The sequence below is a fragment of the Bidens hawaiensis genome, unplaced genomic scaffold, assembly GCF_021521415.1.
Source record: "Bidens hawaiensis isolate Kalapana, Puna unplaced genomic scaffold, B.hawaiensis_p1.1 tig00031314_1, whole genome shotgun sequence".
In the NCBI taxonomy this organism is placed as follows: Eukaryota; Viridiplantae; Streptophyta; class Magnoliopsida; order Asterales; family Asteraceae; genus Bidens; species Bidens hawaiensis.
In genome coordinates this window covers 226,153-240,037 of record NW_027495274.1, presented here as the reverse complement: position 1 = coordinate 240,037, position 13,885 = coordinate 226,153, and the positions used below count along the sequence as shown (strand labels likewise).

The 13,885-nt window shown below is 43.3% G+C and overlaps 1 pseudogene; it reads left to right on the top strand.

Annotated features, from left to right (window-relative positions):
- The first annotated feature begins 6,201 nt into the window (after positions 1 to 6,201).
- On the top strand, positions 6,202 to 10,302 carry LOC143581969 (UDP-glycosyltransferase 84B1-like; annotated as a pseudogene).
- The last annotated feature ends 3,583 nt before the right edge of the window (positions 10,303 to 13,885 follow it).

Genomic DNA, 13,885 nt, shown 5'->3' with positions numbered 1-13,885 from the left:
AGCTCTCATTCTCCACGCGTAAAGGCTCAGCAACGGCTTCAGCCTTGGTGGCCCTCTCGGTTGCGTTCCTCGCAGTCTCCTTAGCCAGCCGAAGCTGTTCGTTAACAGCTTGGGCAGCCTTGGAGCGGGCCTCGAGTCGCGCTTGAACCTCAACTTCGAGGGCCTTGAAGGCCTTCTCCTTCTCCGCAGCCACTGCGGTTAGTTTTTGGTTCTCCTCCCGGAGAGCACGCGCCTGAGATACTTCTTTAGCGCGAGCTACTTTTAACTTGTCGTTTTCACTACAAAGCAGCTCGACGCGTGGCTGCATCCGGGCCAGGAGAACCCGAAGCTCATTGGTTAGCCTACCCTCCTGGTAGCTAACCAAGGCTTCCCCCAACGCACCATGGGGAGCAGCGTGGCGAGCTCATTCCACGCACTCCACAGGGGTACGAAGGGTTGTTCCTCGGCGTATTTTCCATCGCGGAACATACACTTCATTGGAATCCGACACTGGCAAAAAACAAAAAAGCAGTTAGGAAAAAGATGATAAGAAATAAAAGGGAAAAAGGGCCAAAGGAACCCTACGCACCTGTAGGGTCTATAACAGGCCGATAGCCGCCGAACCCATCACCTGAACCCAAAGGAAACCCATCCAAAAGGTCAGGCAGATGGGAAGGTGGCAAAGATTGGCGAGTATTCCCATGCGTACCTGATGGGCCGGCCGTCGGTGCCGATGGCGGGGGCATGGTGGCAGCCGCCGCAGTCGCTGCCAGCAGAATCCGCAGCAATCTTAACCGCCGGCTCGGTGAAAGATGCTGTAAAAATCGCACTTACCACCGGCGGTGACGTCATCGCGGCTGGAACAGTCGGCTCAAGGGAGTGAGCAACTGATCCAGCGGAAGCAGGCGCAGGCGCCTGGGTCGTCGCCTCAGGTAGGCTGACCGAGCCTACCGTCATCGGCGGAGGGGTACTCCTCTGCGCTCCACCCTGGAATGCGTCAACATCCACGCCTGCACAAGAAGATAAGTGTTTCAATAAATTTATAAAGTGAAATCTACAAAAATAAGGATGTTTGTACTTACGGGTTTTCTTGAGACTGAACGTACGGACGGGCGGGGACGAGCCCGATGGAGCCGGTCTCTTGATGCCGGTCACCGTCGTCGTCGTTGGTTCTCCGGAGGTAACAGTCGTAGCCTCCGGAGCAGTGGTCTTCTCACCACCGGGGTTCCCCGCCACCTCTTCACTATCTGACTCGGTGTCAGATAGAAGCACCGGATCAGCTGTGGAGGCCACCTTCTCCTTCCCTTTCCCGCCGGCAGCCTTCTTCTTCCGCACCAGCGGAGGACCATCTGCGGATTCCTCAGAAGAAGACAGGATGTCAGGAATTCCAGCAGCGGGTACAGCATTGAGGGGTTGAGGATAGAGTATCGCCTTACCTGGCCGCCATTGGCTCAGGATCTCGTGGCCCAGCGGATAGACCTCCACAAACCGATCCGCCGTTTGTTCCAGGATGGGCAACTCGTTCTCGTCTAGAGCACGAGTACCCACCCGCACGGGACCGTCAGCTTCCCGCGGGTACAGAAGCGACTCCAAATCGTTCCCCTCTGAAAGAAAAGAAACAGTTAGAAGACAAACTTATATCAGCAAGAAAGACAAGACATACCATAAGGAATAGAGTTCAAACCGTATTCGAGAAGGATGGGAAACCGAGACGCCTCCTTCCATACCCGGCTCATCCCCAGCATTACCATCCCGGACTCCGCAAACCGGTAAACCGGAGATTGGACCCTGGATATCTTCGCTAACCATTCCGCCTCCTGGTAGTTGGAAGCGTGAAGGCTCGGAAGCGCTTGCCCCTTCTTAAACTTCATGGCAATGGGGATGGCGCGGGCAGAAATGTAGAAGAACTCCCGCTTCCACGATCGGAGACTGCGCTCGGTCACGCAAATCTTCAAACCCTTAATACGGGTTGTCAGGGTGTACCACCCCTGGATGCACCTCCAAGTATAGAAGGTCATCAGGCGGTCCACATAAGGCTCAATACCCAGAATCCGGCACACCCACTCGAAGTGCCGGATCTTGGCAATCGCCATCGGATGCACCTCGGTTATGTGCACACCGTGCCTCTCCAAGACACGGTACACAAACTTTGTCAATGGGAACCTAAGGTTCCCATAGACAAAGAATGCAGCATATACCCCGATCTTGCCACTGGGGGCATCGTACACAGTCTGGTGGGGTTCAGGAAACTCAGGCTCAAGAGACTCAAGCATGAATTTCCTGACGACGTACTGGTACTGATCGACAGGTAGAGCACACTGGCACTCGCCAGCAGTACTCCTATCGTCGGCTACAGCTTCAGCATCATGGGAAGACATATTGCAGAGGAAGAAGAAACGATTTCGGAGGAATGCTCAACTGAATAAGGGAGTATTCACCAGAAATCGCTTTAGAGATGAAGAGAAGTAAAGGTGTGAATTACAAAGGACCCTCTTCCCCTTTATATAGTGATCGCAATTAATGCGGTGAATTTAATGCGAAGGAGAGAGAAATTGAAGGTGCAATGAAACCGTGACATGTGGCACCGGGCAAGCTGGCAACAGCTGTTGACAGGACGAGTGCCATTAATTTCGCGGCCACGCGCCCGAAAAATCGCGCCCACGCGCCGTAAAAAGCGTCTGGAATGACCATATAATGTCACGTCACCATAACTTCCTGCACGTCCTGACACAGTCAGAAGAAACCGTCGCACGACGTTTCAGAGGTTTGGACTGTTCCTATCTTTCCACCAACCTTTCGAATTTCAAAATTCAAATTTTGAAAATATTAAAAAGTAAGCGGGAAAATACCCCTTACCTTGGCAAACAAGTAACCGTAAGACGGATGCGGGTACAGTGTGAAGGCAAAACCCTTCACATACCTAGCACCCACAGGGAATTGAAGCCAAGTAAAACCTTGGCAAACAAGTAACCGTAAGACGGATGCGGGTACAGTGTAAAGGCAAAACATTTCACATACCTAGCACCCGCAGGGAATTGAAGCCAAGTAAAACCTTGGCAAACAAGTAACCGTAAGACGGATGCGGGTACAGTGTAAAGGCAAAACCCTTCACATACCTAGCACCCGCAGGGAATTGAAGCCAAGTAAACTTTGGCGAACAAGTAACCGTAAGACGGATGCGGGTACAGTGTAAAGGCAAAACCCTTCACATACCTAGCACCCGCAGGGAATTGAAGCCAAATATTCCTCGGCAACCAAGTAACTATAAGACGGGTGCGGGTACAGTGTAAAGGCAAAACCCTTCACATACCTAGCACCCGCAGGGAATTGACGCCAGGAATACCTTGGAAGTAAAGTAACCGTAAGACGAGCGTTGGTACAGTGTTAAGGCAAAACCCTTCACATACCTAGCGCTCCGCTGGGAATTGAAACCAAGAAGGATCTTCTGGGCAATGCTTGCGGAAACGGAAATAACATCCCCGCATAGCGGGAACGTCGAGAACTACGTTGTTTGAAGCTCCAGGATGGAATTGGTGGTTTTAACATAATTGATCACTATGTTCAAAACTACCAAAACCTCATGGAGAGTCCACACAAGTGGGACTCAACGCTCCTGACTTGCGAGGAGGTTACAGACCTACCCGCATCATACCCAAAGACCAAGCAGGAAACTCGGGAATTTCTGCAAGTGACAAGGACTTCCGCGGGAGGAATCCCCATGGAAAACCTTAAAAAACCCTTTTCAAAACCCTTTGCTTAAGTCCAAAAGTTCACCTCACTTTATTAAACACGCATGAGAAGAACATTGGACTGGGGGGACTTGAAGAGGTAGGTCCCAGCAGAGCCCAGTTGGACCCGCAAGACTCACCTTAAACAGGGACGTCTGCGCAGAAACCAACTGGATCCGCAGGACCAACCATGCTCAGAGACGTGACGTCCTTACGCGCAGTACGCAAGCTGGTCCCGCAGGAAATGCCTCCCAATGGTGAAGGACTCCGCCTGTCCCCGCAGCCTCGGATACAAGCCATTAGGGAAGGCCACCCGCGCAGCAAGGCTACACGCACAAGGCACTTAGCTCTCAATCATTCAGTGTCACCTGAAGGAATGAGCGAAGCCGGGAACAATCCCGCACAAGGGCGGGAGGGGGAATACTCCCGCCCAAATAAGCCAGTCCGTACGATACGGGAAGATCTTCTGTACTGTACCTGACGAGGTATGGGAAAAAGATCTGACTAAAGATACGACAGCTTAATGGACAACAGTATGGCGAGCAGCATGCTCCTACACTGTATGTCACTATTAGCCGCTGCCTACTCACCAACTCTTGTCATACCACGTGCGTAGCCGGCAGTTGGTGGAAAAGGAATAGTATACAGCAGGCCTGGTCGCTATCAGCCGCTACCTACCCACCAACTACCAGCAGGGCACGTGCGTAGGCTACTGTTGGTGGAACAGGAACACTGTTGCAGCCGGCCATACCTCCTTGGAAACCTACCTTCGGCTATAAATACCACAAATGGTATGACCATCTCATCTTATCACATTATCATCATATCATATCTTATATCATCATATTATACCTGATATCTGCTCTAGCAATCTCTTAATATACTTTTATATTTAAAGAGCAATCTAGTCTGATTCTCACGCCGGATGGTGGTCACAAGGAGGAACCCCCCCCCCCCCTTCTCAGTGACGAGCTCACGGTGTCTGTTTTGCAGGTTATCAGAAGAACCATCTTCCAAGGGTCTAACCCCTCGTGGGAAACATCTCTCTAACCCCCAGGTTACCAGTAATCTGTCCGGGGTCCGGTTAGTGTTTCTTCAAATGTGTTAGTAGTTTTTAAGAAAAGTATCAAACAAAAACATCATTTAAGCAATGAATATTTGAAAAGAAATGACATGGATATGAAGTATCTATTAGGTTTAGGTTGAGGGATAGCTCGCAACTCTCTTGATAAAGTATATATTTTCTTTTTTTTTTATCCATGACTATTCCTGACTATTACTGAACAAAAATTTGTTAAGCTTGTGTTACCACTTAGTTTTTTTCTAGATCCGTCATTACGTTATTGAATAAGTTTTGACTTGTGTTAATTTCATGCTCATATTTTATGCATGATGCTTTGCGTTATTGAATACGTTTTGACTTGCGTTAGCTTCATGCTCATATTTTATGCTAGATGTTTTGTGACTCATGCACCTTCTTTATATCTGCATCTTGTTTTCATATTAAATACTGGTTTTCTTTTTCCGAGTCGAGATCTATGCACATGTCTGATGATCTCATATATATTATTTGAGCACTTAAGTGTCAAATCTTTATTTTTAATCACCAGTGATGATCCTAGATTATTTAAACTCAAGTGTTCTTTATTTTATTCACATGTTTCAAGACCATTCGCAATTAATTTGTATATATATATATATACATAGTGATACCCATGATCTCGATTAAATGGTCTAGTGGTAAGTATTTGATTATTCAAATATGAGATGATAGGTTCAAATTCTTGCAAGATATTTAGGTGAAAACAATTTGTTGCTAAGAAAATATAGTGGGCAGAGAGATACACAAAGATATGTCGTTGGTTTAGTTAGCAAAGCGTGCCCAATGCACATGCGACACGAGCTTGGACCTCGCTATCCCCTCCCTCTTCTGGTTTTATCATCATGTATATACACATTAAGAAGTAAGAACATGTACTTAGGATGTGTATTATAGATATGGAACAAAACCGTAAGTATGATAACAAAAAGTGCATCACATATAATACGCATTAAGAACATGTTTAAGGATGTGTATTATACGTGTGTGGAACATTTTTCAGCTACGTATCGTACAAGAACTATGTCTTGCTAATACATGTATCTAGCTAGAACACAATATTGGGTCTCGTTTTGTTTGCAAGATACATTATTGCTCCGATCGCAATTTATGTATACATGTGGAACATATATTTCTTCTTGCTCTTTTCGGGTAGATCTTATCAACGTACATGTTATGGATATAATTTGATTAGTAACAAGTTAAAAGACAATTAATTACAAATTTCATTTTAAAATTCTCTATTAATAGTGTATATACTAATTCTCTGCCGGCCTACAACCGCATGTGACAATAACTTACTACAAAATTTCTTATTCAATAATCTGAAAGAAGACATTAAACAATTTGAACGCACTTCTCACTTACAAGACAGTCTATAAATTAATGCATACCTCACTCAAGTCTTTCACCACCTCAAAAAAATGGGTTCATTTTATGAACAAAATCAAAACATAAATGTTCTTCTAGTTACTCCATCAGCTCCAGGTCACTTAAACCCCATCCTAAGACTAGGCAAAAGTCTTGTGTCTAAAGGCCTCCATGTCACTCTTATCACAAACGAATATCCCTTCAAAGACAACACCATGATCGGCGGCGTCCGCCTTGAGTTCTTCTCCGACGGTCTGCCTTTAGACTATAACCGGAAAGCGGATTTGGTACACTCCATGGATATGATAAGCAAGTTTGGACCGGGTAGCCTCTTGGCCTTTATCCGATCCCGTCCAAATAAATTTGCATACATTATTCATACACCCTTCTTGCCGTGGGTATCTGATGTGGCAGCTGAGGTTGGTGTTCCCAACGCCATGCTATGGATCCAACCATGCACTGTCTACCAAATATATCATCATTATTACAATCGTCTCGAGGATTTCCCTACCGAAAGTGAGCTTAATATGAACGTTAAGCTGCCAGGATTGCCTGTTTTTCGTACGGATGATTTGCCTTCGTTTGTTCTTCCAACAAATACGTTTGCCAGCTTTGGCAGTGTACTAAAAAAGTTGTTTTGTAGCATGCATAAGGTGAAGTGGGTGCTCGGGAATTCGTTCATGGAGCTCGAGAAAGATGTGATTGTGGCGATTAATAATACTGGCCGTGTATTTTGGCCGGTAGGACCAATAGTTCCCGCAACGCTTTTGGGTAAGGAAGAAGATTTTGTTAGGATTAAACGCACACACAAAACTGAACACACACACGAAAGCAGTAAACGAACACGAGGATTTAACGTGGTTCGGTCTAAACTGACCTACGTCCACGGGTGGCAACTAGGTATATCTTTATTGAGTGACAAATATTACAAGTACATAATGTTGTTTATATAGAGACTGAACTAGGGTTAGTAAATTATTATGCAAGAAATCTAAACCGGGCCGGGCTTGGGCCCGACCGCCCACACCCGTCTCCTCTTTTGACTTCATATAATAAACCGGGCCAACAAGGCCTACGAACCCAACAATCTCCCACTCGGAGGCCTTGAGTACTCTCGTCTGCACTCCTGATTGTACTTCTGTAATCTGAACATTAAACTTCTTCTAGTTGCCACCGCCTTCTCATCAATTAACCTGAAGGCCCGTTGAAGCTCCCCGGAGCTCCAACACGTCAGTCATGGCTGAAACTGCCCCTGACCCGTTCTCTGTCCCTACCGGCTCCCACTGTAACGAACTACCGGATCCTGAGATAACCTGAGAACAAACACTCTCCATATTCAGCAAGTAATTCATTGGAGAGACTTTTACAGCTGGAATACTGGTTTTCTTAATCCACTGTCGACCTGGAACTGTAACTGAAACACGACCTGTGCTCCCACTGTCACGATGTCCCCCAACTGATTTAACCTTCCTAGCTCGTTCATCCTGAATCTTCACTTTGGCTCTGGGTTTGTTACTTGCAAAACGAACCTTCTTCTGCCCACGAGATTCTGTGAACCGGATTTTGTCTTTCACCAAAACTGGATCCACTCCTTTCGGTGACATATCGACCATATACAACGAACCCATTTTCTTGCCACGAGCAACCACAAGATTCCCTTTGACTACTTTCCACTGCCCATTCCGGAACTTAACATCGTGCCCTTGGTCATCCAACTGCCCAACTGAAATCAAACGTTTCTTCAAACTTGGAATAACCCTCACGTCTTTCAAAGTCCAAGAAGTACCGGCTGAAGTTATCAAATCAACGTCTCCCATACCCGTAACCTCTAAAATATCATCATTCGCTAGTCGAACCTTTCCAAAATCCCCAAATTTAAGATTCTTCATCGTTTCACTACAGTGAGTGGCATGAAACGATGCACCAGAATCCATCACCCAAGCATCAACACTACTCTCAACACTACAAACCAAAGCCTCATCACTACTGACCCCGTCATCTGTGTCGTCTTCTGTAACGTTCACCTCTTTCTTACCATTCGGACACTGATTCCTGAAGTGTCCTTTCTCTTTACAACCCCAACATTCAATATCCTTACGAGTCTTAGACTGACTCCTCTTCCTGCTCCCACTGCCTCGCTGTTTTCTCCTGCCTCTACCTTCTGTGACTAGCATATTGCCTGATGATTCACCTGAACTTCTGCGTCTTGAATCTTCTCCCAGAATCAGATCTCGAATCCCATCGAAAGTAATATTTGTAGACGAACTACAAACTGCAGTCACTGTTTGCGACCAACTGTCGGGCAAAGAGGATAATAACAAGAGACCTTGAACTTCATCATCAAACTTAATGTCAACTGACACTAAGCGGGACAAGATCGAATTAAGATTATTGATATGAGTTGTAACTACCCACCCTCTTTCATTCTTGTTGTCACTAGCTCTCGGATAAGATAGACTTTATTCGCTGCCGAAGGCTTCTCATACATGTTGGATAGTGCGTCCATCATACCACGGGCTGTGGTTTCTTTCATGACGTTAAACGCCACATCTTCCGACAACGACAATGTAATACAAGCCCTAGCTTTCTTGTCTAACTTCTTCCAATCTGCTTCTGACAGCTTTTCTGGTTTTTCATCCTCAAGCACTACATCCAAGTCTTTCTGACAAAGTAGTGCCTCAATCTGCATCTTCCACCAACCGAACTTCTGTCCGTCAAACTTCTGTATCGAAAACTTTCCGTCTTCTGCCATAACAATGACTAAAACGAAAAACTGGATAAAAAACAGAGACAGACACAGCAACACGAGCCTGAACTTAACGACTGTTCAACTGAACTCTGTTAAACAATCAACCTATTTAACGTGCAGCGGAATAACGAACTGTAAATCAGAAACCGAAACTTTAAACTGAAACGATAAACCTGACAAACGCGGTTGGCACTGGTTCTAAGTTTCTTTAAATTTCTTCTGACTTGAAACTGTTCTTCAACGAAAATAGGATCTTGATTCGCTGGTTCACCGTGTTCTTCGTGTGATCCGAACCTAAGCTCTAGATACCACTTGTTAGGATTAAACGCACACACGAAACTGAACACACACACGAAAGCAGTAAACGAACACGAGGATTTAACGTGGTTCGGTCTAAACTGACATACGTCCACGGGTGGCAACTAGGTATATCTTTATTGAGTGACAAATATTACAAGTACATAATGTTGTTTATATAGAGACTGAACTAGGGTTAGTAAATTATTATGCAAGAAATCTAAACCGGGCCGGGCTTGGGCCCGACCGCCCACACCCGTCTCCTCTTTTGACTTCATATAATAAACCGGGCCAACAAGGCCTACGAACCCAACAGATTTCGGTTTTGATCTTACTAAATCGAATGAGGACCAGAATAATTGTATAGAGTGGCTAGACAAACAAAAACCATCTTCGGTTGTTTACATCTCGTTTGGAACTTTACTATATTGGTCAGAAAAAGAAATACAGAGTATAGCGGCTGGTTTGAAAAAGATAAACCGGCCGTTTCTCTGGGTGATATTAATGTCACCCAGTTATCAACAACTTCCAAAACTTGAGATCTTGGAGGAGATTAAAGAGCAAGGGCTGATTGTGAGCTAGAGCCCACAATCAGCCGTGTTGTCTCATCCGTCAGTGGGTTGTTTCTTGAGTCACTGTGGGTGGAACTCATTGCTAGAAACAATCACTGCGGGTGTGCCAGTTATTGCTTGTCCGCATTGGACTGATCAGCCTACAAACGCTAAGCTCGTGACTGATGTTTGGAGGGTTGGTGTGAAGCTGAATAAGAACTCAGAAGGGTTTCTTGACAGGGAAGAAGTGAGAAGATGTGTGGAAGAGGTTATGAGTGGGCAGAGATCGAAAGAGTTTACGAAGAATGCTTTGGATTTGAAGAGCGCGGCGCGTCAAGCTTTGGCGAATGGTGGTTCATCCTACGACAATATTCAGATGTTTGTAAATGAAATCATTTCATCTTGTTCAGATCAACAATAAATACGCTTCTGGTTCGAGTTTTGGTTGACTGGTTGGGTGTTTAATAGTCGGTTTCATTTGGGTTTCGAGTTGGTTTCATTAGTTATTTTGTTCCTGTAATATTTGTATATCGTTCAAATAAATAGACTAGTAAGAAGACATGGTTTGAAAAGAAAGAAATATGTCTATCTAATAATATAAGAATATCACATATATACACTTTATAAAAAGTTATTTCTAAAAAGTTATTAAAACTTATAGATCAATCAATCAATCAATCAACTATACCCAGTTTAGTCCCACAAACAGCAAAGCTATAAGTAGGGTCTGGGGAGGATGGGATGTATGCACACCGTACCTCTATCCAACGGGATAAAAAGATGGCTTTCAGAAAACATATGTATGAGGCAATATATAGTAAATGAAATAGTAATAATAATAATAGTAGTAGTATTAATAATAATAATACTAATAAAAATAGTAATAATAAAAACAATAATAGTAATAATAAAATAATAACAATACTATATGGTGTGTGAGTAGAATAAGATAAATAGAAGCATTAGGGTGCTTATTTTTTCTCTAAAAATCTTTAACTTTGATCCTACTTCTTTAAGAATTCCTATCTATTAAAACTTATAGATATTCATAGTAAATCAAACTATATTGATTATATATGCAATCGCTTCGAAAAAGGAATTTCAACTAATTTATCCTCTGTATAACACCTAATTACATATTTTATTTCAGATGAAACAATTTGTTTTTGTTACTTTGTAAATTTAAAATAGTTGAGTGTATGCACATGTATAGATATTAATTATATGTGTTACTGTCATTTAACTATACTATTATTTAATTAATGACTAAAAACAAACTTAAATTAAATGATACATCAAATAATAATACGGAGTAATAGTTAAAACATATAATAAGCTGTTAAACGTATCCAACACCAAATCAGTTTGAAGGTTCCTAATATCTCGAAAAATATTTAATATAATAATTAGTTTATTATTATAAGATAAGTTAGTCTTATTTAATCTTATTTGTTTTGGATTCAAATTTTGTATTTAAGTTAGTATAGGATTAGGAACCATGGGTATATATATACTATTGGTTCAATGTGTTAGTAGTTATTAAGTTTTTCCCGTTTGTCGTTTTCTTAATAAAAAAGTCGCAGTGAGTTCTACAAATCTCGTGATCGTGTTCTTGATTCACCCGCTTAAAAGTTTAACAAGTGGTATCAGAGCTTAGGGCTCGTACCGGGAAGCGGTTGAAGATCGGGGCAGCCTCCACCGGCGAGTGTATCCGTCGGTGGAGGGCAGGCGATAAAGAAAGGGTTTGGGTCGCTACCAGAAGACTAACAACGGTAGTGGACTGGTGAGGTGTTTTAGGTCGACCATTGGCATGCGGGAGTGCCGTTTTGGGTGAGCATGGCGGCGTATGAATTTTAAGGTGGTGAAACTGTTTTTCAACGGGCAAATTGGTAATTGTTTAAAAATCTATATGTTTGGTGGTCAATCTTGTTGGCTCATGTCAAGAACGTTATTCTGAAACAACATTGTTTCATGAACTTTGAATGGTAATTAACTAAGATTGAGTGGGTAAGCATAGAGCACTTGTTTGTAAAGAAAATAATTCTTTAGTTTGTTCAAAACCACTGCATGCCAAAGTAATTTATTCTGGAGTCTCTTGTGTCCAAGAATAAGTAGTCTCAAAGTCAACAGTGCAAACGGGAGGTAAGCATTTTCCAGGTTGTAGTATAAAGAAAACGGAGAAACCGATCGTAGGAAGGTGTGTCTGGGTCCGATCGTGAACAAGTTGCGACCTGTTTGTCGGGCTAGTGATTGAACCGCTCGAAGTCAAAGGAAGCGCAGGCCGGCTGTTTTAGTTCGTTTAAAACAGAGAATCTGAGGTGTGTCCATGTTCTGATCGAGGTGAGTAAGTTTCCGATTAAAGGTGCGTCCGAGGTCAGAATGATGGTGTGTCCATCATGAAGATGGCTATTAATGATGGTAGGCTCGAGTGTTTCCGACTAAGTTTCAAGTTCAATTTGAAGCTGTTTTTCGGTCCATGTGTAGTTGTTTCACAGCGGTTCGGTTGCGAACCAATGACGGTGAGGGCTGTCGACGGGTGTTAACAGCGGTTACAAGGTGGTTCGGGTCTGCCGGGTTAACGGAGTACAACAGGGTTGTGTGTCAACTTTGTTTTGGTGTTCGTCACGTTGAAGGTTTCAGTGATGACGTTGTGCCGGGATGGTTAGATCCCCGTGTGTCGGGATAATGATGAATGATATGTTGTGCCATGATCGTATGTCGGTATGGTTAAATCTCCGTGTGTGGGGATGATAAAATCTCCGTATGTCGGGGTAGTTTAGTGGTAGCGTTATCGGGTTGTCTAAACGAGACAACAACACCAGATGTTTAGGGTCCGGTTTCGGGACCAAACCATAGTGTACGGAGCTGCAACAATTCGAGGTGTTTGGAGGTTGCATGGAACCTATTACGGTACTGTAATCGGTGGTCAAGTGGTACCAAATAGTAGCGGTTTTGGGCTGCAAATTAGGACTATAAATGGGAGACCACGTTTAGTAGTTTCGGGTGTGATATCCGGGCTAAATCGACGTGTACGAACTGTGTGTTCGAAGGTGAGCGTCAAAGATGATTTAGGCATGCGAAAAGTGTTGTTTGGTTGTGAGATAAATTCGTCTCAGAGGCTGTGGTGATTCATAGCCAAAGACCGATGCGAGTGTTGCGGGCCGTGAAAAACCTTGGATGAACAAGTATGAATCTAGAGGGAGTGTTGGAATTCAACACTTGAGTCAAAGCCAGAAGAGACGGCTTGTTGCATTGAATTGTGGGTTGTTTCAAGTCGAGGTGCTTCGTGTGTGTCACGATTAAAAGAAGTTTGGTGTTGAGAGGGAGTGTTAAACGTGTCCAACACCAAATCAGTTTGAAGGATCCTAATATCTCGAAAAATATTTAATATAATAATTAGTTTATTATTATAAGATAAGTTAGTCTTATTTAATCCTATTTGTTTTAGATTCAAATTCTGTATTTGAGTTAGTATAGGATTAGGAACCATGGGTATATATATACTATTGGTTCAATGTGTTAGTAATTATTAAGTTTTTCTCGTTTGTCGTTTTTTTAATAAAAGAGTCGTAGTGAGTTCTACAAATCTCGTGATCGTGTTCTTGATTCACCCGCTTAAAAGTTTGACATAAGCTCCTCTACAAGTGATCCAAATCTCCAATTAGGCAATTATTCATATATTCATACATCTATATTGAACAGAAAACTTCATCTAGACCATATATCTCTAGACTGTGTTCCATAATAGAAGTTGATTATTTCATACAAATATATAAAAGAAGCCAGATTTAAAGCACTATGCATGTGGTCCATTAGTAAAGGCAAAACCTTTAAACACCAAGGGGTTGTGAGGTCAAGTCCTGCGACAGAAATTTGCCATTCAAAAAAAACCACAGGGCATGTGATTAACAGAAGAATACAGTTTCACCGTACGTCGATGACCGACTACTAGAGATGCCCGTGTACTGGTGCAGTGGTGCTGTTTTCTTTATGAAGTTATGGAAAAACTCAAAAAAGTAAATCATACAAGATATTCAGCATACATTGAGGAACATGTTGAAGATAATTTATTAAATAAAACAAGGTTGCTACCTGCCACCACTTTTGCTCA